The sequence below is a fragment of the Haemaphysalis longicornis genome, unplaced genomic scaffold (assembly GCF_048455015.1).
Source record: "Haemaphysalis longicornis isolate Haplotype H1 unplaced genomic scaffold, Haemaphysalis longicornis Haplotype H1 scaffold_1, whole genome shotgun sequence".
Classification (NCBI taxonomy): Eukaryota; Metazoa; Arthropoda; class Arachnida; order Ixodida; family Ixodidae; genus Haemaphysalis; species Haemaphysalis longicornis.
The window spans coordinates 408,895,968-408,921,670 of record NW_027526203.1 but is presented as its reverse complement, the minus strand read 5'-3'; the positions used below and the strand labels follow the sequence as shown (position 1 = coordinate 408,921,670).

The window sequence follows — 25,703 nt, the reverse complement described above, 5'->3', positions numbered from 1 at the left end:
CACAGTTCTAACGCATGTTTTTATTTTTCGCCACCGGGAGGCATCGATGTGTGTTTGTCTCGCGCTCTGGAGGCTGGAAGTTCCACTCTCAGCCATACCCAAATTTACGAAATTTTGTTCTCAGCTCAGTTACATTAATTCGTTACTTTTCGTCTCTTTGCGCTGTCGCTCATCTTTTATCTGGCCTCTTAGTTGCGCCAAATTACCTACCCACCCATGGTCAGTAAATGCTTTTGCAATAATAAGTACTCCGTCGCCAACAAGTCTGCGTGTCCCACCATTTCTCCTGTGCTTCTGAATCACCCAAACTGCTGCAGCTTAATATCTGAGAAGCATGGCGTGCTGCAGGCTCGGTCTTCAATGGTGCGAATGTTTTCGGAATGGCTGGTCGTGCACGCGGCTCGTTTGTTTGTTGGCGAATTCAATGTAGAAAGATTCAAGCATAGGATAGAAACAAACGCATTTTGAGCGAATTTCGAATGCAGTGGTGGGTGCAGTCGCTTTTTTTCTTTCTTTGATTTATTTCTTTCCTTTTTTCGTTCATGATCATACAGTGGGCGGTGCATTATACTAATGGTTCCAAAGAGGCGTAACACCAAGAGCGTGGAGTTTGTCGATAGCTATACATATTCCGCAGTTTGGCGGGGCGCTCTGTTACGCGTCATGATTTGCAGTCCCCCCTTCCCCCTTCCCCCCTTCCCCCCTCGCCTATAGACGGGTGCCGCATGATGCTTAGGACCACGTCGCCGATCGAAGTCGGTCCGGCCAACACCTCCTAGGTAAGCATAATGATTGTTTGGAATGCCTTCAGTGGGTGCCAACCCTGCTGGTGTGAATGACCTAGTTTTTAAAATACATTAACAAAAGACGCAACAATAGAGATGCCAATACAACGCGTGCCTAGGGAATTATACTGCAGGGCAGGGAAGAGTAATACGATTCGACGCAAGGTTTGTGGCCTTTCTGTCAAGGCGGTGGTAATCCCGCCCGCGTGTCATTGATGCGTGATTGGTCCCGAACACGCTTAATTCTTGTATTGACTTCTTTGGCGGGTGCATTATTCATGAGCGTGGAGGCGACTTAGCCTCGTTCCCAGGTTGTATGCATGGCGGTGTGTTTGATTCCAATGATTTTCGCGTGCGCTTGAAGAACAACCCGCAGTGGTCATCCGTGAACGCCTTATTTCCTCGCGTGTAGATAAGGTTAACAAAATTTTGCGGCTTGGGATAAATTCTTGTACCAATAAGAGCTCACCAGACGGAAGCGCCCCGTACAAAAGCTCACCGGACAAAAACTGAGCGCGCAGACGCTTTTCGATATTTTCCAACAAGCACTTACAAACGCTCGCCGTAAAAATTTTTGCAATAAACCATACACGTCAGCTCGCGTAGCTTGCGCCTTTGGGTTTGTAACAATATTCCACGAAGATATGAATGCTACAGACATTTTCATTCAAATCGACTTAAAATGCCACTCTACCCTCTCAATGACGAATTTCCTATAGCTTACAAAGTAGTGACGTTCGGTCATGGGTTCAGCCTATCACATTGCATAAAAAAGGAAAAGAAAACCGCATGGGCCAACTGAAAGTTTAGTATTCCACGCCACGTGATTGTAGTCATTGTGGGGGTTTCTTTACCGCACACCTCGTTCTCTCGGACAGTGATATTTTTATCTTCGGCCAGATATAGAAGATCTGATTCGAGATGGCGCTTTGTTTGCGTCGCTTCGTACCGTCCAGTCCTTCTCGACGTTTGCAGTAATACGATAGCGAATCTTTCCCAGGCGAGGGTGGCGGGAAGTGGGAGTAAGAGCGCTCGATTAGAGTCCACATGTACGAGAAACGTTAGGACGCGTTCCCGGGTATAGGTTCAGCAGACGCATTCAGCGGTGTCGTTTTGGCCTTCTACTTATTATTATTTTTTTTTTTTGTTACGGAGCGTACATTTCTACGAACGAAAGCTTTCTTAGTGGGACCGATGGCGTTTTGTCCAAACACTAATGCATTTCTCCATAGGCAGGTCTTGGTCGACCGAAAATCTCCGACGAGAAATCCGGACACACGGCGCGCGCGTGAAATAAGGCTTCCATTGCGCCAAAAGGGTCACTCGAAAACCGTGACAAAGGAACCGAACGGTTCGAGATAAGACGACTCACCTATCGACCATGAAGAAGGGCAATAGCGTAACCTTTATCTGATAAAGTACGTATCAATATGCGTTTAGATCGATCGTAGATACATTTACTTAGTGCACGAAAAATCCTTGCGCGCGTTCGTGCTTTGTTAGCGATTCGGACCTTTGAATGTGTGACGATCGATTGGACGCACTTCCAGCGAAGGTTGGCCGCACCTTCAGCTTTTCGCGCTTCTTTCAACTTTCGTTAGGAAGGGGTGAAAATTTATTCTTTGCCATGATCACGATTTTTTGTGATTATCACGCTTGATTATCATACAAGATAATTTTTTTTTCAGTTTTATATGTGCGCTGGAAGTGTATATTAGTCGCATATGAACGGACAAAATAATTTCTCTTCTGTTGTAGTATGTACACTAGTACAGTTATTCTCGAGGTAAACAAACGTGTCTAGTCATCGCACAACTGAAAATATGCTGCTCCGAATTGATGAAGACTTAGGGCAGAGAACTTTCTCCGGGTAACTTTCTTATCCAGTTGGGCGAAACAATGCGATGAGCTTTATCCCGCAACCGAGACAGGCAGCGTTAGCTTTCGTGAGCTGATTCTTGTCCGTCCTCTTGCTTACAGAAACATCTCTTCGAATTCTTATGGCGTGCAGAAAGAACATACAATAACGAGAAATACAAGAAGAAGCAAAAGTCCGTCATTGCTGTTAATTTTCTGGATGGTCTAACAGTCATGTGCACGTTCATTCACTCCCTCCTATAGTGCATGCGCTCAAGAGTGGGCGCCCCTCCAACTGGTCTTCCTCTTCTTTCTTGCCTTAATATTGCGCGTGTAAAAGCACCACCAAAACTGAATCACAAATTCACGAGAGCTTGCCACGAAAATAACGAATTTTAATTCACAAACAGACAAGACCTACATCTCCTGACGGGCCTCAACTCGCTCATGATGGAGTTGCAAATGGGCACAACTCAATGCCAGATAAACGTACCCATTCTTTAAAATTTTGTTTTTTTTCCTTAACGTCCTAAATTGTTCACGCTATTTCGAAAGATCAGTTTTTAAAACGCGCGCAGCATACTTCGCATTCGAATCTAAGTATGGATTCCTGTAAAACCATAATGCGCGTTTTACGGCAATTTCTTATCGACCAGGCGGGGATCATTTCTTTTTTACTCCGTCGAAAGAAGATTTACAAGCTAACTCCTCTCGAATCTTTCTGCGCCGCTCTTTTCTTTGTAGCGGGCTTACTCAAGTGGGAAGTGAAAATAAATTCAGCATAAAGTGAGCGTCCCAGGCCGGAGCTCGTGCTTCCTTCTTTGTCCTGATCCTTTTGGTCGACGCGAGGGTCAATCCATTGACGCTCGGTTTTACTTATTGACGGCGTGCCCAGGAAGCAGCTGTTCCCTGGGAGCGATGGCACGCTCGCTGGGAGCAGTTCTTCGCGAACAGTTTCGCTCTCGGCGCCGAGACCTGGCGACAGAGAGTGTTCCCCGATCGCTGGTCAGAGATCATCAGCAGCCATTGGGGGATGATCACAGTGCCCTTCTTTCCCCTGCTTAAGTTTCCGATTCGCCACGTGTAATCACAAAGAGAGCGTCCGAGAAAGTGCGCGCCGCCTTGCGGAAAAACGAGGCCAACCGCGTAAAGCGCGCCCCGGGACCCGCCTGCTCGCCTAATGTGCGCGCCAGCTGCCGCCACCGCGGCGTCGCTGGCGGGCTGCGGAGACGATGCGCGAGCTCGCGTGCTCTCGCGGGCTATTGAGATATGCATGCAGTGACGAGCGTTTTGAAAGCATTCGAGGCGTGCGTTCGCAGGAGCCTCAAAATCTGGCGCAGCATCGCCCGGCATCGACTGTCGAGGATCAGTGCGGCACGGCGAAGAAGACGGATCTGTGTCGTTGGTGCCGAAAATGATGTCTGGAAGGGCGGGGGACATAAGTCACCGCTCGCGGTGGCGATGGTATGATAGCTTGCAAGGTTGTCGTTACAGTCGCTAGAATAACGTTCAGAGAAGCGAAGAAAAGAAACGAAACTTCAGCAGATACTTTGATACAGTAAAAGCCCGTTAATTCGAACTCGGTTAATTCGAACTTCCGGTTAATTCGAACTCACGCCCTGGTCCTGGCACAGCCTTGCATATTTCAATGGGGCAAAACTCCCGATAATTCGAACCCGTCGGTATCCAGAACGGCTAATTCGAACAATCATCCCCTGTTTCCATCGCTCCGGGCAGAAAAAGTCGGTCCAGAGGGATGACAATGTATTGCAAATCGAAACCAAACCAAATTTACTAGAGGTGCAAAACAACGACACAGAAAAACAACAGCGTGGCGCGCGCGCTACGCTCCTGCAACAGCTTATTTCGTGCCTACAGAGGGCGCCGCGTCACCGGCGCCAGTGCTCCGGCGCATTTCATTATTATTTACGAAACATAATTTACGAAATCACCTGCCACAAAAGTGTAGTAGCGCTTAATTCGCGATAACGAGTCCAGAGGTGGCTTCTTTGTGTTCTGCCCGCGCAGTGGCGCGATTTCCATTCATTCTAGCGCCCGCCAGCTAATTTAATTCATCAACGCTACCCGAACGAAACCTTAGCCAGGCAAGAATTGACAAACCAAAACGCCTGCTATGCCTTTTCTTTATTATTTTTGACAACGCCAGTTGGAGGCATTTGACCTTAGACAAATTCGACAAATTCAAGTGGTTACTTGGATACTTGGACATAATTTTAGCAGTCGTTCCTTGTTGGGTCAGAAAATAAATTGGCGTTGTCAACCCTGGTTCATTTAGCCTTTGGTAGACATGGAAATGTATGACGTTCTACCTGTGAAATAAGATTCCTTTTTTGATACGGCGCACCATTCTACTTCAACGCATAGGCCATGTATACAACGGGAAGTTATGTATACGTGAAGTTATGTATGAAGCCATGTATACAACGACAGTTAACTCGGGCGACTGGGAGACAAGCGGTAATCGCCGTTTAATCGTGCTCTACAGCTTCATTTTTCCTAAGAGCAGGAAAATCGCATGTCAGAGGGCTAGGTGAATCATTGAAGATACCGGTATTGAATCGCAGCGTTTGTGTGCGACCCACCGTCTCTGATCCAGCTGAAAGTCCGGTGCCCGACGTTCAGATGCCCGACAGGCCACCGCTGCGCAAAGGCCAGCGAAGGTCACACAGGCGCGCTTGGCGGAGAACCGGCACCGGCGACGACTCGCGGGTGCGGGTCATCTTTCACGCCACCGAGGCTTCTGTAAGGCTCCGCGAGACATCTTCATTGCCGGCGAGGCAGGCGTCACGCCTTGGCTTTCGGCGCGCTGCGATCTCATCCTGCAGATTTTGTTCTTTTCTTTCGCATTTTCTTCCACGTCGGCCTCACGCAACGGGCCCACCACGGAAGAACTGGGAAGATATATGGTGGAATGAATGATTTATTTTAGAGCGTGTTCAGTCGTGACTTTAGATCGGCCGCCCCTTGGAAAAATGCGGTTAACGCTCTTCAAAGACACTGTAAATTAATCCGTTCTTTGGAAGGCGGAAGTTTCGAGATGAAAGAGCTGTTTAATAAAAGCGTATGACAACATCAACAGATCTACTCGTACTTTCTTGGTAGGCAGGCTCTGCGTCTTCCCGAACGCGTCAGAAACAGAGGCACTCGGGCACAGCCTGAGTAGGCGTTCGAACACTTCTTCGGTCGAGGCGTGAACAAAAGGGCGAGCTGGCCCGTAGGCGACCCCGTGCCGCATGGCTGGCTTTCACTAGCGCCGACTCTGGTTGCTTTGTAGCCTGCGAGCGCTCCAGTACAGCACAACGGTTAGAGGTAAAACTTCCAGGTGCCTGAATTTTTCATTGGCCTCTCCTATGGATTCCGGCTTCCCTCGAAGCGCCCTGCCCTCTACCAGCCCTCCTCCCTCTCTCCTGCTACGACTTTTGTTTTTTTCTACCGTGCTTTGATCCTTCGTCACCTCCTCTGAATAAAGATGCGCGGCCCCGGAGGACGTGAGTTGCCTACAGCGACTGGGCTTTCGAGCAGCGGCCTCCCTTTTCTACTACTGCTTCCACTGTTTTATTTAGACATTTCTTTATCCCGTAGACACGCGCCTTTCGGTCTCTTTATATGGGAGTGGGGTTGTTTTTGTTGCAGCTTCAAGCTGAATTTCTTTCGGTTGCTTGGCATATCAGCTTCGCGCTTCCTTTTTTTTTTTTTTTTTTTTTTCGCCTCTGACGTTCGCATCCCGCCTTGCTGTTTTCCGCCGCCTTCGATGCACCGAGAGCCGTCCTGTTTCCAATCATAGCGTGGCTTACCGTCGTCTCTACTTGTTTCAAAGAAAAGTCAGCCCGGTTTCGTGCTTTCTCCGAAGTCGTTTCAGTCTGCTTCAGTTTGCGGGCCGCTCTTTGCTTCGATGGCTGCTGACGTAGCCTGCACTGGGCGAGAGGCCCATGCGAAATAGGCTGCTGAGCTGGGACGCGTTGGGAGGATGACAGCGGAGGCTGCAGGCAGCAGCTCCATTTTACGCCGCACAGAAACCGGCGATCTGTCCGAGCGCCCGGGTCACTTTCATTAGGCGCTAACGCTTGCTCGCGCGCAGCGTGGACAATTGGCCCCGCAAAGGTCGTTGACACCGCTCAGCCTGTGTCAGAGCGGGCTACAACAACCAATTCCCCCGGAGAAGCGGAGGGGTCTAGCGCTGTCGGTAGGCGCGTACTAGCGAAATGTGTGCTTCGCAATGAACGAACACATGCGCCCTCTAATTACTGCGAAAAAAGGAAGCAAAAGGCATCAAGTTATTTGCACGACATTCGTTCTTGCTTATCTTGCAGATCTATTTCTGAAATCGCGAATCACTTATAATACTTTCAGCCCGGAGTTTTTTTTTTTTGTATGCGAAAACATGTTCTCTGGCAATAGCTCTACATGCAAAACGTAAAGGTGTGCCTCCGTCTCTTCGAGTGTCACAGGCCATGGTCGAGACCACAAAAATCACTCCAGCGCGGTTACGCGAAACTGCCATAATGGTAGGCGCGGGCGGATGCCCTACACCGACAGTATGCGGCTATGAACACGGCATCTTCAATGTGGGCGGCTGATACGCGGCCGCAATAGACCACTAGCGAACTTATGCCGAGGAGGTAACGATCACCCTGGCTGCCTCCCATGATTCTTCCAAACACATCTTACGTGACTCGCGAGGGGTCTGTCGGAATTGCGAGCTGGGCTGGATTATCCCCGCTGCTCAGCAAATTCTTCGGATTATCCATGAGTTTCCATTAGGACTACAGGTCGTCACGGCTTACCAGAGAACTCGGCCGCCAACTCGGCCGCCCGCGCACTCACTTACCGGATCCTGGGCATAACTCGAGACGACCTAAATCCGGACAGTTGTCCCTTACTATCGTTTAAGGACGTCTCTGTCACTCTCTGCCCGTTACAGGGATGAACATTGTCGGCACGCGACTCCTCTTAATGGGCTGGGTAAGGCGAACGAGCAAATTCTCCGCCTCTATACCAATACCTTACTGTGCCGGCAGTATAGAAACATTTCGATTCGGCCCACTGTGGTCTCTGCCATTAATGTGAGGGGGTGGCCGAGAGAGAGAGAGAAGGCTCTTTATTGAAAAAGCAGAGAGTTTTGCCGGCGTTTGTGATCACCTACATGCTTCTCTGCTAGGGGTCGGGGATGTAGGGAGAACAGGCCCTAGAGAGAGGTGGGCAGAAAAGAAAAAAAAAAAGAGTGAGAAAAAAACGAAGAAGCAAACAAAAAAAAAAACACTGGCGTGGTATGGCGGGCTTTGCGGACTATTTTTTAGATTGTGTTACAGAATTTACAATTTTGAAATATGGCCAATGTCCTCCAAATATGAAAACAAACTTTTTAGGGCCTGACGCTGCTTCGAGGGGCTAGTCCATGGTCCTAAGATGGTCTTCAAAGTTACCGGCCCTTGATCTAGGCGTTCAATATCTTCAAGAAAACGGGATCTTGGTGCCAAGTAGGCCACACATTCTAATAAGATATGTTCGACGGTTTCTATGGAAGAACAGTTATCGCAGTACGGGTTGGTCGTCAGTCCGAGGCGAAAGAGGTAACTGTTGGTGTAGGCCGAGTTCAGTCGTAGGCGATGATATAATGTCTCCAGCCTACGAGGGAGCTCTCTAGGAAGTTTTGATGTCAAATCAGGGTCAATCGCGTGCAAAAATACTTCATTATTGGGTTCGTTGCTGCGCCATAGCCGGTTTCTTTCACTTACTGCAAAGCGATGGGCCATGGTGGAAGCGTCTGTTTTTGTAAAGTACACTTTGCGGTATTTCCGGTGGTTAAGGCCCATACGGGCCGCTTCATCGGCTTTTTGGTTTCCAATAATACCACTGTGGCCAGGTATCCATTGCCATTTTATAGTGTGTCCAGCAATGCAAGCGAGGTGGTGAAGGTAGGAGATATCGGCGGCTGCGGTATGGTGAGGGGAAGACCTGCTCCTCCTTGACAGAATTTGCAGAGCTGCCTTGGAGTCTGTAAAGATGCTCCACTGACGCGGCTGGTGGCGTAAGACGTAAACAATCGCTTCTTTAAGGGCATATAGCTCAGCCGCTGTAGATGATGTTGGTCGCTCCAGACGAAATGAAAACATTTCACCCGTAAGTGGCACGTACATTCCAGATGAAGAGGTTTGCAAGGATGACGATCCATCCGTAAATATGTGTGTTCTAGCCGACATTTACCACATGGCATGGACATGGCAAAACAGCCTTTCTTCCGCACCCGGCCACCCCCCCTAGCGAAGAGGGCGGGGAGGCAGATCTGGGAGGCAGATGTAGGCTGCCTGGATCTGCCGGCCGAAAAGGCCCTGGTTCAGCGTGCTTGCACGGTGGTGACATGCACTGATGTCTCGGACTGGGGACTGCACCTAGCATTGTGTTGGAAGTTGCCCACTGTGGGTGGCCCTGCAAGCTATCTCTCTGTATATGGTCTGAAAAAATGCTTTCACCTCCCCCCGTCCCTCCCCGCAACCACCACCACCATTCGAAAAAGTGGAATTTTTTTTATCTTACCCGAATTAGGGTCGCTAAAAAGCAAAAACTGAGCCAAAAGGCTGTTAATGATTTCTAGAGAATTCTTAAGTCACTATTTAAATGATGGAAATGTAGACAGCAATTTGTCTGGAAGACGCGGATCGTGTCACCAACAAATGACCGCATCGTCAACAGTATGTTTCTCATAATTATTGCGTGACATTGTATCATTAGTGCATGACATTGGTAACATTGATTACATAACCATGCTTCATGAAGCGCTTGAGGATCTGGATGAATATAACTATCTTGGACAAGTTGTTATGGCTGATCCCAATCACCCTACACCCAAGGAAATCCTGTATAGAATCTGTAGGGGCGGGGGCTATTCGGGAAACAATTTCAAATATTCAGCCGTAGGCTATCCCTGTCACTGAAAAGAGTGACATACGGCGAATGCATACTGTCGAGGATGACTTACACTTTGGAGACGCAGCGCCTAATTAAACACGTGAAAAAAAAAAAAAAACTTCGGCCAGCCCAACCATCCATGGAAGGAAGGATGATAGGCATTGCAATTAGGGATAGGAGACGTGAGTCTTGGAGCAAAGAACAAGCCCGGGTGGAAGGCACCATCGTTCCTATTAAAAGAACTTGGGCTGCACATGTAATGCGGAGGACTGGCACTGGAGGACCACCGGGTCAACAGATTGGCGAACGAGAGACGGGGCGAAGAGAATGGAAGACAATTAGGTCGTTAACGGACAGCAACGAGAACAACAAGAAAAACAACAGCAGCTGCTACAACGCCACTTTTTCGCAGAATGGGGCAGTTTTAAAATAAAGGTTTCATAGGGCAAAGGACACACGACTACAACACTTGATACTTGAAGTTTTACGCGAGGGACGGTGGGACACGTAAGAAGGGGTCGTCTTTCGTCGACATTTGCCAAGTAAATGCCTCCCTTCGCTTTCCCGTTCACCTATAATGCTGTTACCCTCCCGTCGCGCTCCTCCCAAGGTAAAAACGCTAGAGGTTTGCTCAAGTCAATTTAAATTTACCGCGGTCCACTGCTCCAGGCCGCGTGCCTCGGTGCCAGCGCTGACGTACGGCGGAGACGCGCGTGAATCGAGGCGCTTTACTTCAACGTTTATAGAACCCCGTTGCCATTCTCCACGTGCGTTCCAAGCGGAACGTGGAACCTTTCTAGTGGAACCCTTCGTAACTGTCGCCATTTGAGTTCTTAAAATACTGCCAGACGCTATAGTGGCGCGAGTGACAGCAAGTGACAGAGTGATTTTTTTTTTTCTGCAGTGGATGTAGTATTTCATTTGCTATCGCAAAAATTAAGCATCCATGGTTTTTTTATGAAGGAACACGGCAAATATCACTTAAGTCTTGCTTTTTCTGCCTTATATTTGCGTAATGTTTTATTCTTGTTCAACAATGTTGACTAGTATGAACATTGCCACCCGACTTAGACCTTTAGATTTGGCTGTGGGTATACAAACCTATTGCGCAGCTTCTGTTTCACTTCGGCCGGCTGGCTGATGCAAGGTAGAGACAGAGAGACATGCAGACACACCAAAATTTTCCCGTTAAAGTAGCCCAAGAAAGACTATAGTCTTTAAAAAAGATTGTATTCAGAATGCAGCAGATGGGATAAAAAAGAGAACTGCACAAGAATGAATGCACAAACCCTACAATACTCGTAATAGTTGCCGTAGCTGGATATTGATGGAAGGGCAAAAAGCAGCAGCAGAAAACTAGAGACGGAAGACAGGTAGCAACCATAAAACAAGCAAAAGGCAATAAATATTACTAGTTTTTATATGTTTCACATAACTGTTTTATATACTGCCAATTCCACTATCTTGGCAGTGTCCTGTAGAAGATGTTGCAATATTTTCCCGCACGAATAAAGAAGAATGAGTAAAGGTATTGGTTCTGAACCTACAGTGGATCCAAATATTTGAAATAAGATAGTGCTGCGAGTCGATGTATGTACGCGAAATGGGACGCAATTGTTTGGCGAAGGTGGGTGATAATATTTTTAAAAGGCGTTGTTTGAAACCTACCCTTGTCTTCGAGAAAAGTGTATTGCAGCAGCCAAACATTGCGTATAAGGACATGAATACCATTTATTTTATTCGGCGGCAAGAGTACTATGAGATTAAGGTTTCCCAACCTGCACTTACGTAACGTACCATATTCGCTGAGCTTTGCATAGCAATTCTGTAGCAGCTTATACTGCTATGGCAGACAGTGACGCATCAAACTGTGTTGTGAGTCAGATCGCAGGCCCTTATTTCCAAGCTACCCGTATTATATCTAATTCTATACGCTCGATTTCCATAGGCTCCAATTTTGAATAATGGCTACAAGGTATATTGCACGAACCCCCGTTTACTATAGGTAATTACTCCTTCAGGTTGATAGACCCCAAGGAGGCTGGGATTAACGCCGGAGCTAGCCAAGAGTCTTGCTTTCCACTTCCCCGTTTCTTCCCAACCCCGTCCGTTGAATTACGAGCCTATTCGCACCTCCTTCATCATTCCTCTGCTTTGAGCTCACCGCGAGAGGGGTAAAAAATGGCCCAAGAATAACGGAGTGGCTTGCTAAGCCAGCCATTGAGGAAACCTAATCCCTTTTTGCGTACGGCCCCTATTGTTGACAAGCTATTTTAATGTAAAAGCCTCGCATGACTCCTCTCTTTTGGCACGGCCATCTATCTTGCGCCGAGGCGCAAGGATTTAGTTTGGCACGTCGTTTCTTTAACCGTGATGCATTCGGGGCGTAGTGAACATCGCCCGTGGGGACCACAAACGAATGTCTAGAGCGTTTGAAGGAAAGACAACACATAAGCTCGGCATTCTCCCGAAAGGAGGATGTCTTTTTCTGACGCTCAATCTCGTATGACTCCATAAATTAGTGAAAACGTGATAAGTGAGTGATGTATTTAGACTTATAGCGTCCTCGAACTGGAAAGAAAAGGCGGCAATTTAATTTGGGTTGCGCATACCACGACGAGACTTCAAAAATTGAGCCAAAGATTTTAGACAAAAGCGGGTACGCGTCCCACAGTGCAATCATTCCTTTTTTTGTGTGTGCCGCCGCTATATCTGCTGTTTACTTCACCACCACATTTGCGTGACGTCACATCTCGGTATTGGTCTATGGGTGCAATGGCGTGCGTGCAGCGCGCACAGTACACGACGGAAAAGCACTGAACCCGGGCATCCATGTAGATGAGGGTGGTCACTATTACCGTACATGGGTTCAGGAAGCTAAAGCGTCCCATCAACCTGGAATTCTTTAGTTTATTGTCGCGTAGTTTGCTCAATTGGTTCATTTAAAGTCGCTGTTCATTCCTGTATCGTAGCTAGGGTGCAGTGTGTGCAGGTCCCAGAGCGCAGTCAGCCTCACCCGATGCTCACAGGGATGTGTAGAGCGTGGGTTAGGTTCCCGCTTGGTCTTTTAATCAGTGGTTAAAGGGCGAGTGAACGATAAAGGAATGATCTCTGAAATAGCTAAGCAGACGTGCCCCTTGATAAATATTTGATCTGATCCCAGCGTTAGACGGCTAGGGCTATTCTTTTGTGTCGCAGTTATCTCACCTGTCCCTGGAACAAGCAAACTTGCAGAGAAAGGTCTCCTCAGAGACAGAAAGAGCGAGATGTCATGTATTGTTAAGAAGAATAGCAAGGAAATCTGTTCCACTGTTTTAAGCGCATAGCGGTGCACCGGGATCTGTTAAAGGGACCCTGCAGCACTTTTTCAATGTTTTCCTAAACCTTAAATGCTTTCAGAACGTAGACAACAAACACTTTCAGTACTTATAATAGGAGGTCACAAAATACCCCAGCCAAGAATTACTGCTCTATGCCCATCAGATAAGTTAGAAACTTGCTCAAGAAACTGTTCTCTCTTTCCCGGTCTTGGCGTTCTTCGAGTGCTCTAATTACGCCACTACAGCGTTGTAGGGAGGCGGGGGGGGGGGGGGGGGGGGGCTATTGGCCGGCTTTCTTTCCGTTGCATCAAGAAACGCATTCGATAGTCACCTCAAAAGAGGCACAAAAGCAAAGCAGAAACGGAAGGCTGATCTGCTGCGACGAGCTATCCCTCAGTGCTGGGGATAACTAGCTCCCACAATACTTCCAGACACGAAGGAAAGTGTGAAAGCGTTTATCGGCAGGGTTGCAGAGTCCCTCTATTACAGTACACCAGTGGATTTCCTACATGCGTATATATTGTAGGAAGGGAGCCGTGGACTCCGTGATGCTGTGGTCTCCTAGATTTATTCAGGGTGCGTAAGCCCGCCCGGAACTCGGAGGGCGGCGATGGCATGCGACCGCCCAAGCACACGGTCGTGTTCGAATTGATGCGAGGCGCGTGGCAAAGCCGACGCTGCAGTGGCAGCCCCTGTGATGATGATTGTAGCGCTGATGATTACGATGACTATGGTGTCGCTACAATAACAACGTACGGCGAATATACTGCTAGGATTGTGCTGTATTTCAAGGATTCATGTGCCTTGTCTTATCTGCCAGCAGGCTGATTGAAAACAGACTAAAAATAAGTGGGAAAGTTCCATCTATGGGACATAAAAATGATTTGGGTTTTTTTGATGCCCGACCACTAAACGATAAACCCGAGTAAAGCAATCAAACCGTGCTTCTTGTCAATACAAATAGCAACACCGCTGCTGCTCCTGCAGCTTTGGTATACTTGCATTTGAAAAAAACTATTAAATACAGTGATCAAGTCTACCTTCACGGTCGCGACTCAGAGAGCCAGGATAGACCAAGTATATATCGCGAAGCTCAAGCACACTGGGTGCAAGCAGTGCACGAAGTGATCGTGGGGGCAGGTTTGTCTGCGTCAGAACGCACTAAGGGCCCATCAAGAGTTCCTGCGTATTATCTCCAGCTCGAACTGATGCGTGGTTTGACGGGGCCTGAGGTCATTTTGCTGCCATGCAGTTTATTGCGACTGGATTCCTCCGGCTGGAAGATGGAGCGTTAACAATACTCCGAACAGTCCTTGCGGCAAAATAGTTTAACGGCGGGCTGGCTTACTGGCCTGCTAGTGTTGGCTTTCGGTGCCCCCGAAGGCTCTAAGGGTGGGCTCTCCAGGCTGAAGAGAGAAGAAAAACCAATTTAGCATCCACTTTTCTCGCAGAGTTTTTCCTTCTGGGCTCGAAAACTGCCAAAGAACTGAGGAAAATAGAACAGGGACTATGGTGAGCAAGGGGTCGGGAACACCCCTTGCAAATTGAGTCTTTGACCCCAGCGACGTCCACTCTTCGTTTATCAAGAGAAGCAAGAAAGGGGACGGCGAGCGGAGACGGAGAAAGACAATGAAACAAAGAAAAGCGAAAATGCAAAGCGACGCGAGACCGTGTTCTCTTGCTCCGAGTGCTTCTTCTTTGACGTTTTTAAGTCTTACCGCTTCGGTCGTAGGGTCCGGGCTCTCTTTTGTGTGGGCGTTTCTCCCCGGGGGAAAGGAGCCCTCACACGGCTACTTTCCCAGTCTGGCGGAGCGCCATTTGTCACGTGCAGCCAATCTGTCTCTGACCTTTTGTCATAGGGAGAAGGAACGGTTTCGGCCAGCCGAGCCCGGCTGTTCGCTTCCGGCTACTGTAGCGCCGTTTCTCATCCATAGTGTGCGCACATGGGTTACCGAAACTAATATTTTACGCGCTGCCTTGACGCACGAAATGCAGTGGTGACCCTATTTGCCCGCCTCCTTTTCCTTTCCCTCATCCAAAGCCTTCGTTCCCGCGTCTTCAAGAGACGAACCCAAAACCCAGGTGTGGTTCTGGGTGCTGTTGGGCGGCGCTCTCCCCCCTAGGAAGGACTGTGGGAGTCGAAGGGCGCAGTGCGTGCTCTTCACTGATTTGCTGCTAACTTATGTTCCAATAATGATTTTGTTACTGGTTCCTTGTGACGGCCTGTCAAAATCCTTGAAGCCTTACAAAATCCCCCATGTAGTAGTATGTCTGAAGATGAGAATCATTTTTTCTACGTATTATTTTGTGCGGCATCTATTGCAAGTGGGCTTTTGCCAGAGAAAAGATAACATAAAAATCTATAATTTCAGAACTTGACGGTGACTCTGCAAAGTGCGGCAGTGAGAGGAGTGGGGGTGAAGTGAAAGTAAGCATTTTGTTCAGATGTACAAAATCAGTGCAGCAAAACGCCTGGCGAAAGTAGTCGAGAGCTGCGACTGGCTTTTCCTGGGCAATGCCAGTGCGTTTATTGGGGAGTACAGCTTAGTTATTCAATGGTTATTCCTACAGAGGAATGCGGAATGCGGGAGTGTTGTGTAGGGGATTTTAAGACATCATCCGAAGCCACGAGGTTGTTTCGGTGCACCTGGAAAGGATTGGGCTGATGACGCCTGTTCCACCTACGATTTCAAATTTTGGCCGCGAATCTGCACAGACTCTGATGAGGAGCTGGGCAGATATTAGTGTTTGCAAATTATCCGAACTGATTACCTTAAAGAATATTAGGAGGAAGGGAGGGAGGTGTGACTCTGGATTTCTTCTCATTCTCGCCTAACAAGGTTAGCCGCCAAGTGAGGCCTTGAATTGGTGTATAATCAAATCAACTAATGCCTCCACCTCGACTTCAGGGCTTAAATGGGACTGGAAGTTAGTTCCCAGTATTTTCTTATGTAGGTGCTTTTTGCTTCAGTACTTCATTACATTGCGGTGTTATAACAGCTATAGCTGTCACAGTGAGCACACCTAGATTTATTTTTGTTTATTTTCCTCGAGTGCGTTCGGAAGCAGGGAAGCGGGGAAGAATGAAAGCTAGAGCTATGCGTAAAAGACAAATCGAAACCTTTCCTTTATACTCAACCGTATATATCTCACCAGTAAGAAACTGCGCCCAGCTATAGAAAGCAGCCTTAGAAATTCGAAACCGCATTGGTAATTTTATTGCTGTTCTCTACCTTTCATGCTTGCGTAAGCGCTTCCGTAGGTAGAACGAGATGACCCAGATTTTTAATGAGAGCGTTACTGGGGTCTCTCCTTCAGAATGTATTTTTTGTACTCTGTGGCAACTGCGTAACTTCTGTAGTCAGTTCCCGACAAAAGGCTTGAGCCACATAATAGGCGGAACAACATTGCGTCCTCCTTGCTTCAACCGCAATTTTCCGTAGTCATGGCCACTATTCGCCGTGTACGGAGCGCTTCAACGTGGATACCGGGCATCATTCGGTATGCACCGACGGCCCGTCGCCGCGGCGAAAGTCTTCTTGAACAGCTTCCACCCGCGGGGAGGATTCTCTCGCCGTTCCTTTGAGGCATTCACGCGGTGCCTTGAGAACGAATGGGCGCTGGGAATGGGCTCGCTAGCTCGCTCTCTGCCGGACTTCGCCTGGATGCGTTCGCGGCACCAGCAACCAAGGTGCGATGAATTGAGACAGAAAAAAACAAAACTAAAAAAAAAAAACAACGAAGTCTGGCCATTTTGTTTTTTTGCCAAGTTCCCGACCCGGTGGCCGGGCCCACCTAAGCGATTCGCGCGCAGCGAACAAAGAAGTGGCGCGTCCAAACGACCTGGAGCCGCAGACGGTGTAATGCATCCCGCAGCGCAGCCAAGCTGGCCTTTCGAGAACTGCGCGGCGAGCAGCGAGAGCCTGGGGAGGCTGGACGATGGGGGCAGCTCGGTTCGCTCCCCTTCCACACGGCGCGTCTCGTAACTGCGCACGCATATCCATGGACGGCGCGCGGCGCACTCCAGAGTGGTAATAACAGTGCCTTCCTCCACTCGTGTCCCCCCTTTGGAAGTCACTGCGGCCAGCGGCTCTTTTGTTCGGAAACAGTATTGGGAGGAGGATGACGACGCCCCGCGAATGACTGTAATTTAGGCTCGCGCTCGTGTACCTTTATTTCCCTGCCCCCAGTTCGCTTCATTTTTTTTTTTTTTTTGCCTTTCCATAGCGTATCTGTTTCTTCCCCGTCCAGCAATATCGTCGCTTTCACGTTCCGTTATCCACCTTTAGCGCTGTGCCTTGCAGGTCGCTGGAACCCCAGCGATATGATACGAGGCCACGTTCTTACCGCAGTGGTTTGTTGGAGAGGTAAGCGCGTGCAAGCTATAAGTCACGGCTTCTAGGTGCGGAGCATATGTTTATGAACCACGTCACGTTTTATGGCGTCGATTTTTTATTCATCGATTTTTTCTTTCAAATATATGCCTCCCGTATGTCTCTAGGCACACTAAAGCGAGCATATGATATACAAACGAAAAGGATATACGTAACGGACTCAGCAATTTTTTCCTGCACACAATAAGCGAAGTGAAATATTTCGTATTTGTCAACTGTTTTTATCGCAAACGAAACAACCCCTGCCCCATTGGGGGCGAAACCGTTAAATACAGGTTAGCAAATATGGGTTATTAGAAATACATTGGACATTTATTCTTTTAACAAAAGCAAACGCTGTTTCTCGTGCTAGCACCTGAGAGAGACGTCATGGTGCGAAAGCCGATGGGGTATGAAACTGCTCGCCTGAGCACGCGGCGCAGCTTCCAATCGCGCTTTCCGCTGTTGCAGTATGCCGCGTTGGTACGAATCTCTGATAACGTCCGCACTGACACTACCGAGAGCCCACCTATCTTTCTCGCGCTGTTTCACAAACGACACTATGCGAACATCTTCCATGTGGGCACCACGTTGAGCGGGTGTTTCGGCAGCATGGTAGCTCTGGCGACGGCGTCTGCCAGGCGGCCGAGCAAGGTGAACAAGTACAAGAAACTGACAGCACAGGCGCTATAACGTGGCAAAGGTGGCGCCTGAGTCGGCCTTTTCTTGTCCTTGTACGCTCTGCGCAGCACTTACTCAGTGTTGTCTGTAGGGGGTGTGTTAAGGATGCTTGACTGGGATAAGTCAGGGATACGAGTAGGGGAAATGTGAGCCCCTTGAGATATGGGGTAGACGTTGCCTTGTTCAGCGATCTCGAATATCTCGAAAGAATGCTTCAGGAGCAGCAATCGTAATGCTCAGTCGTAGGCTTACAAATAAAGTTTAAGAAATTTAAATTACTGTTATGCACGGCAGCAGCAGTCCTTCAGCCTATAGGTAATAGAATACCAGAGGAATCGGATGAATAGAATTACGTTGAACAAGTTATCACTGCTGACCCCGAAGTCGGAGAAAGATGTCACGCGTTAGAATTAGCGTGAACTGGGGCGCATCCGGGAAGCATTCTCGGGTATAGTGAACAATAGTCTACCTCTTTTATTGAAGAGCAGTATACAACAAGTACATGCGTGTAGCGGGAGCAAAAGGATGCCTACGAGAAAATTTATTCCGCAGGTCTCACAAAGTTGGACATTTCGTTCCCTACAGGCCAAATGATTGTCTTGTTTAAACTAATGCGGTGAAGCCAGCACAGCTCATCAAAGGGCCGGAAGTACGTCATTATTGTACCTCGAAGAATACACATCTTAAAGGGGTCCTGAAATACCTTCCGCCGATGCATGGATGTACATGTACCCAAATAAAGCAATGTATTTGCAATCTCCTCCCGCAAGAATTTTGTTAAAGCGATGAGTATTAGCTGAGAAATCGTAAATCAAAAACCGTGCATTATCGTCGCTCCGCGTTTCCTCCTCCTTTCGACTTACTCTCCGCTGTTGACGGCGCGCGAGCCTTGCCTCCCATGATGCTGCGCTCCGCAGCGGTGACGTACTTCCGCTATTGCGCTGCTCAGACTGTCGTCTGCTACGGGCAAGCTTTGTTGACACCATGAATCCCTCAAGGCTGGAAAAGCGAACGAAAAATCTAGTCGCATGTATGCGGCGGCCTGGCCTTGCCCTTTCGCGGTGTACGTTGCTGGCGCCACATGAATTTTTATCGGCGGCGAACTCGCAGCCGCACGGGGTGGGTCGTTCGCCTCTTCCCTTGATGCACCGCGCACTGTTTATCCAAAAAGCGCCGTCTCAGATGTGGCCCCGCTGGTGCCGGGTCTTATTTTGCGGCGGTGGTAATTCCTGCCGGCGGCATGTGAAAAAGAAATATTAAACGGATACAGAACCCGTGCACAAAACGCTTCAATCATGTGGCCAGTTCAGCTTGGGGCGACGCGTGGTGGAGAGCGGCAACGTTGGCAAAAAATGTTCCGCCGTGGCTCTGAGCTTTCTAGCGCTGGAGCGAGCGCCATTTCTTTGACAATCTCAAACATCGGTTGCCTTGGCAACAAGGCGCAAACCGCTCCAGAAGTCAGTTACGGTTGCGTGATCCCGGTTCAGCTTGGGGCCCCACTTCGCGACATGTGGGCACTGCAGGCGTACCACTCACTCCCATTTGGAAGTGCGATATGCGTTTGGCATTACAGGAGGCGATGGTGTGTGTGTTGTGGACGCCTTTGTTTCGCGATGAAATGCGACGTTGTGCTTCTGCGGGTGGATAGTGCTTCCCATGGTCTGGATTATCTTTCTCGAGCGACGTACGACTCAACCTCGCATGGGGTATGTGCAGTGTGCGTGGCTAAAAGCCATCGGCTTGTGCGCCAGAGTTAAGTGACCTGCTGTTCGTCCCTGCAAAGCGCGCGCGAGGTGAGTACCGAATTTACGACGGGCAGGAGCACCTCTGTCAATCGTGGTTCAGACTTTCAACGCATGTTGTGACGTTGTGTTCGTTAGAAACGCATCTCTGGATTGTTTTGAAGTTGAATAAAATGTATGCGTCAAACCCGGGCATTCGGCTCAGGGCGTTCTCTGCGATTGCACGAAAGAAGTGCCACGGGGCTTCAACGCTTTCTTTATGGAACGTACTCAGGTAACAGAATATCCATGTCGTGTTATGGCCGTGTTGCATTCAATACAAACGGTTCAGCGTTTGTTTTACACTTGTTTCGTTTGTCGTAAAATGCCCAAGCACTCCGGCACTCCGCTGGCAGATCAGCCGGCGAGCCGACGCTGAACAGACGACTCATCTCTTTGCCGGAAGTGCGTGAAAAAGCCGCCCAATAGCAGGATGTCTAGCCCATGACGAACATCTGGGAATCGATGATGTAGACATGTGAAGATGGCGGCGTCCAAAAACACGAAGGAAAGGGTGAGAAAAAAACGACAAACTTTGCAACAAAAGTGTGAGCTTTCCGCTGCGCGTAAAAGAGTAATACTTGGCACAGAGGCCGTTGACGACCCAATCTAACGATTGCGCTAGTTCATTTAGTGTGCTCAAAATGCCTTTCAGGGCCCCTTTAAATTCCGCGCGCTGGAGCTCATTTTTCCTCTTTCGCGTTTCGTTTGTCCTTGTCAGGGCGTACGCGTATTATATACGAATGAAGTCAAGGATCACCCGATCCACCTACGGGACTTCACGTGGAGTTTACGTTACTCATATTTGCGAGGAGAATGAAGAGCGCGATTTTATTTTATTTTTTTGCGGTGATGTCTTTTTCCGCTCTATTCTGTTAAGAAACAATTAATTCGTGTCGGTACATTGCAAAGACTCCAGACGCACGCCGCTGGGCACGTGAAAGGTTGCATTTATTTCTCATCGCTTGTACACAGCAAACACAACACCTCCGTTTGCTTCTTTTTTGCTGACTCGTTTATTACGGGGCATACTTATTTTCGGCGCCTTCATTTTTCTCAGAACTAATTCCTATAAGCTTGGTTTCGAAAAATCCGCTCGCAGGATACGCAAGGGCAGGTGGCCCTGGCCTGGGCGGCATCATTTCCCTGCTCTTCCGCATATTTTGTGCCTCCACTTAACCACTGCAATATCCGCCATAGTTCTTTCCTCATTTGTGCGCGGCGCTAGTTGGGTGTTGTTGTCCTAGCGCGTGAGGGAGCGCGCATGCTCCGCTTTGTGCAGCCTCTGGCTCCCTTTAACAGTGCTTATACGGAGCGTCGCACTGCCTTCCTTCTCCCGTGCGGCGCGCAACCTCCGTAGTGCGTGGCTCATATCCCGGGCGTGGACCTCGGGGTCGCGATAAGCATCGGAATTTGCCTCGGGAGAAGGAGACGCGGCGTCTCTATCAGCCTCACACTGGGGCTTCCTCCCGAAGATCTCAGCGTTGGAGGTTCATCACCCGCCGCGGTCGTGAATAGAAAAGTGGGGCCTTTGTCGATGCCTCTCTTCTGATCATGCCCGCTTTATTCGTCCCCGACTCCTTACCGCCCCTTTCATCCTTTTGCACTCTTCTTTTTTTTCCTGGCGGGGCGCAGTTTGGGTGATATTAAAAGAAGACCCATCGCCGTCGGAGCACTACTCGGTAGCAAACGGGCCATCTTCCTCCCGATGCCATTGGCGCCGTTCTTCCTTCGGAGGTGGTGGGGTCTCGGCGTGAATTGTGCCGGGTTCTTTCCCTGGGTCGTGACAGGCCCTTTTCCCGTTTCGCTCACAACGCGTGGTTGGAACGGACAGACAAGGGCAGGCGTAGAGGCGAACATGAACTGGGCGCAAGTTTAGAGCAATCCGGACGTGTTTGAGAGCACTCTTGTGATCGACTATTTCTCTTCTCTGACTCGTTTGAACTAACGCTCTGCGTTAACGGGCACACTCGTTCTAAAGATACCTAAGTTGTACTTTTGCAATTTGTTTCACTGGTGGGTCGATTTCAAACGTCCCCATCGAAAAATTAATAGCAAAAATGGATGGGCCATGGCAAACGTGAAGATATACATGAAGGCTAATTTATCCAAGCAGGTCTGAAACATCGCTTCTGCTTTTCTTTGCAGCCCCTTATTTATTGGGAGCCTAAATTTTCATTAGTCTGCAATGGTTATTCAACTGAGATACACATGAAGAACAATTCGGTTCTTGTACGTAGTTAAAGAGCGCTTGAAGACGAGGACGAAAAATTAGGAGACACACGACGGCCGCACCGATGGCTCGAGGTACAGCCCTCGCCTCGTATGCGGGAGGTACGGGGTTCGAATCCGCGTACCACCAGGCGCCCACCAGTTTCTTTAAGGGGTAAAGGCGTCCCTGGTCAAGTGCAGGCTCTTGAAAGGGGAATGCCCTTCGCAAAAGTGAAGCTGTCTTTACCCTTGCGAGGGGCCCCTGACCCTTGTCGATCTGGCGGGGCCCCCCGGACTTCTACAACACCGTATTGCCGTGGGGTGAAAGAGACTGGCGGCATGTTCTGTCACACGCAGTTACCGATTTGAGCGTCCACCAAGTGCCTCCGCATGCCTCGGTGGCGCCCGGCACCTACCGATAAAACTAGTACGAGCTACTTCCGGGCCTGGCGCTCAGCCCCTGTGCGGGACATAACGCGTGAGAAGTTGACGCGACTTGTACGGGAAATCGCCGCTATGGAATGGGGCGGCTGTAAAAGGCCAATGTAAAAGCAGTTGTATAATGTTTCTAGGCTACGAGGGAGCTCTCTTGGAAGTCAAAGTCCAGTGCCTCGTTAACCCGAATTCCGGGAAACTCAGCTAACTTCGATTCTCGGAACATCGGTTCGAAAGGCGCCGATCCCTGTGCAAGCCCAACAGCGGCTCATGCCGGATCGAAGCGCGGTACCACCGAATCGCAGCCGAAGGGTTATATCGCTCCACAAAGTCAGATGGGCTGCCTCTTCACCACATTAGCGCCTCGGGAAAAAAAAAAAAAAAAAAGAAAGTCCTTTAGCGCTTACGCTGTTTTATTCATGGCCGCCATGGACAGTTTATATAGCGCACGTTTCTGCCGGGCAGCGCGGGGTCCGCGAAACGCATGATTGCTTTATGATTGTCTCAGTCCCGGGTCCAGCCGACGACTCGACGCTAATGTCTTCTTGAATGGGGCAGACTTATTGATTCCGCGCAAACGCGGTGCGTGACTGCGGGCACTCTGTTGTCACGCCATCTATGGACGGGAGTCCTAGAACCTGCTGTAGTACGCGCGGTCGCGGGCTTCCAATCAGCGGTGCGGGTTCGAAGAGCCGAGCGCATCCTGCGCCTCGCCGTCTGCCGGAATCCACGGACCCAATATCTGCCCTCAGTTCACCTGCCGCAATCGCCAGGCTATTTTATTTGAACGCGCCTCTTTGTTCCGCAGTCTGCAATCGAGTGAAAAAAGTGCAACTGCGCGGGCGGCGGCTGCGGCATTCGCGGGTATTCTAAACGCACCGGAAGTCATCCTTCGTCGTAGTCGGCCTCCAGTGCGTACCGCACGGCGCCGTGAGCATGCGGCACTCGTTATTTATAGAAAGCTAAACTCGGTCGATGCTTTTCGTCGATTGCCATTCGGTTCTATCTGTCCTTTTATAGCCGAGACGATACTTTGTCTCGAATCGGCGCGCGTATACCCGACTGGAAAAAGGTCGTGCGGGCGAAGCTTCAGAAAGCTTCTTCTCTCCCCCTCCGGTCCCTTTTCAAGTGGCTCCAACGATGTAGAAAGCTTGTACTTACGTGATTACTTCTTACTACGTTCTGATGTGACTGTAAAAGTATTGCATCAGGAATAAGGTGGCCTGATAAATGAGACCGTGTAAGTGCACAGTCCCAACTAATTAGTTTTCGACACCACTTCTATATGAGATGAAGCTTGTCTTTCCTGCAGCTTCAAATGAACACAGCACTTGTTCGTTGCTGTCAGAAATAGTAAGTCTTCTCGAGCCTAGTGATCGTAAACTGCCAGTCTCTCGAGCGCGGCGTTGGCCTCAGGCAACGCCGGCGAATGGCAAACAAGTGGTGTGTGACGTAGCGCCGGACCCCAGTAAACGGTCATTTAAGTACCGCGATCAATCGTGCCTTGCCGTGGGACTCGCCCAGTGCATGCCAGGGCGTTCAGATAGCCCTGTGATAGGGAAGTTGAAAATTCCCATTTTGAACGCAATTGTTTGAATGCGAAGCTTTCTTTGCCTTTCCGTACTGTTTTCCGCGGAGTTGCTGCTGGTGGTGGCATTCTTGCCGGGTGCGCCGCTGGGTTCCATTTTATGCCGGATAAGACTGCCTTCCGGGTATCGCACCCGCAGGGCTGAGGAAGAGACACGCAGAGGGGGTGGGGAAGTGGGGGGGAGGTGTATGAGCCCGGGGAAGTTACACCGGATAACGCTGGCCTCCACATATCGCACCCGAGAAGCCGGCCCGGTGCAGTGACTCGCCAGGCGGCACAGCGCACGGGGAAGGCCAAGTTCCGGCGTGTGTCACGTTCTCTGCGCTTGGAGCTGGTTACGTCATCACCACAGGGAGATTAAGACATTTAACTTTTCCCGTTATGTCTCACATTTCTCGGCGCACTTGCCCCTGCTCACCGTTCTGGAAAATCAGAAACCACGCCAAGCACAATAACACTTAAAAATGTCACAGGCAAGTTCACTGCAACCCAAGTGTTCCTCGATTAAAGCTTAACTTTACGTCGATTCCTATCGGTGCGTGGAATCCGCCTTTTTTTTTTCTTCGCAGCAACACACAAGATTTAGCTCCACTTAAAGTGGGCTAATTTCTTATGTTGCGTCAAGTGCCCGAAAATTAGACTGGGCACTTGACTGTGACATTTATTGCAAAGGCCCACTCCCATTTGTACTGCCTCCCGAATGACGTGAGCGCACAATGGAAAGGGTGTTCGCGAAAGTATAAGCGTTTTTTCCCCTTCAAGAATCTGCTGCAAAAACGGTCATGGTACACGCCTGGTCTTTTATTTTTATTGCTACATCGCCTTGAATATAAGCGAAATGGGTGCGTTAAACAAAGTTTCCGCGCAAGAAACAACAAAACAATATAAAAAGGCGGAGGATGAGTTGTAGTTTACTCTCAAGTCTGGAGCCCATGCCCGTTGACGGCTTCTACATTAAGTAGAATCGTTGTCTTCTGAGTGGCTCGGACAGTCTCGCAACAGAGATTTGGTAAGGAAATGTTAAAGGAGTACTGACACGAAATTTCAAAGCTGAGATAACTATGTAAAACGCTTCCTTTTTATCAGGAGATATCTCCCAGCAAGTTTCAACAGCGACCGTTCAGCGAAACATATTTAAAATCCATTTTAATCTTCGCCCGCACGAGAAAGACCAGAGCGGGCCGACGTGACATCATCTGCTACGTGCCCCAAACTGCCGACGTCGGGGCTCCCGTGACGAAGCCGACGCGCTGGCTGTGGTTGGCGCGCGCTGCTCGGGAGTGTGTACACGTCATGGTTTTGGGACTGACGTCATGCTGCCCGGGCCTGTGGGGACGGCGAAAACCTCGGCCAGTCTGGGCGCGCGCGTGCGCTCGCTCGCGCGCGCTTCCAGAGAGGCAGTGATACGGCAAGAATGGTGACGCCATGTGATACATGCTGTCATGGCGGCCGCTCGGCGTTTTTTTGTCGAAACCGAAACTGGCACGAATAAACGACGCCGTTTATTTACGCTGCGCTCGACCGTCTAATCTGTCATTCTATGATTAGTGGGCTGGTAGGCATGCATAGCAGCGAAAAAAAGGTAACGTAAAAATTACGTGTCAGTACTCCTTTAAACTATTCAATGCCCTTCATCTCTTAAATACTTATCCGCTGTTCCATTCCGTAGTATGATTTCACTTTTATACGCTGCGGTGTTTCAAGTAATCTTTGCTGTAAATATGAGTATTACCGAGGGATAAGCG

The 25,703-nt window shown here is 49.3% G+C and overlaps 1 protein-coding gene across 1 annotated transcript in view; it reads left to right on the top strand.

The window, feature by feature from the left end:
- LOC144155477 (protein O-mannosyl-transferase Tmtc3-like) overlaps positions 1-25,703 on the top strand; it is a 431,255-nt gene that overhangs the window by 5,615 nt on the left and 399,937 nt on the right. The window lies entirely within an intron of this gene.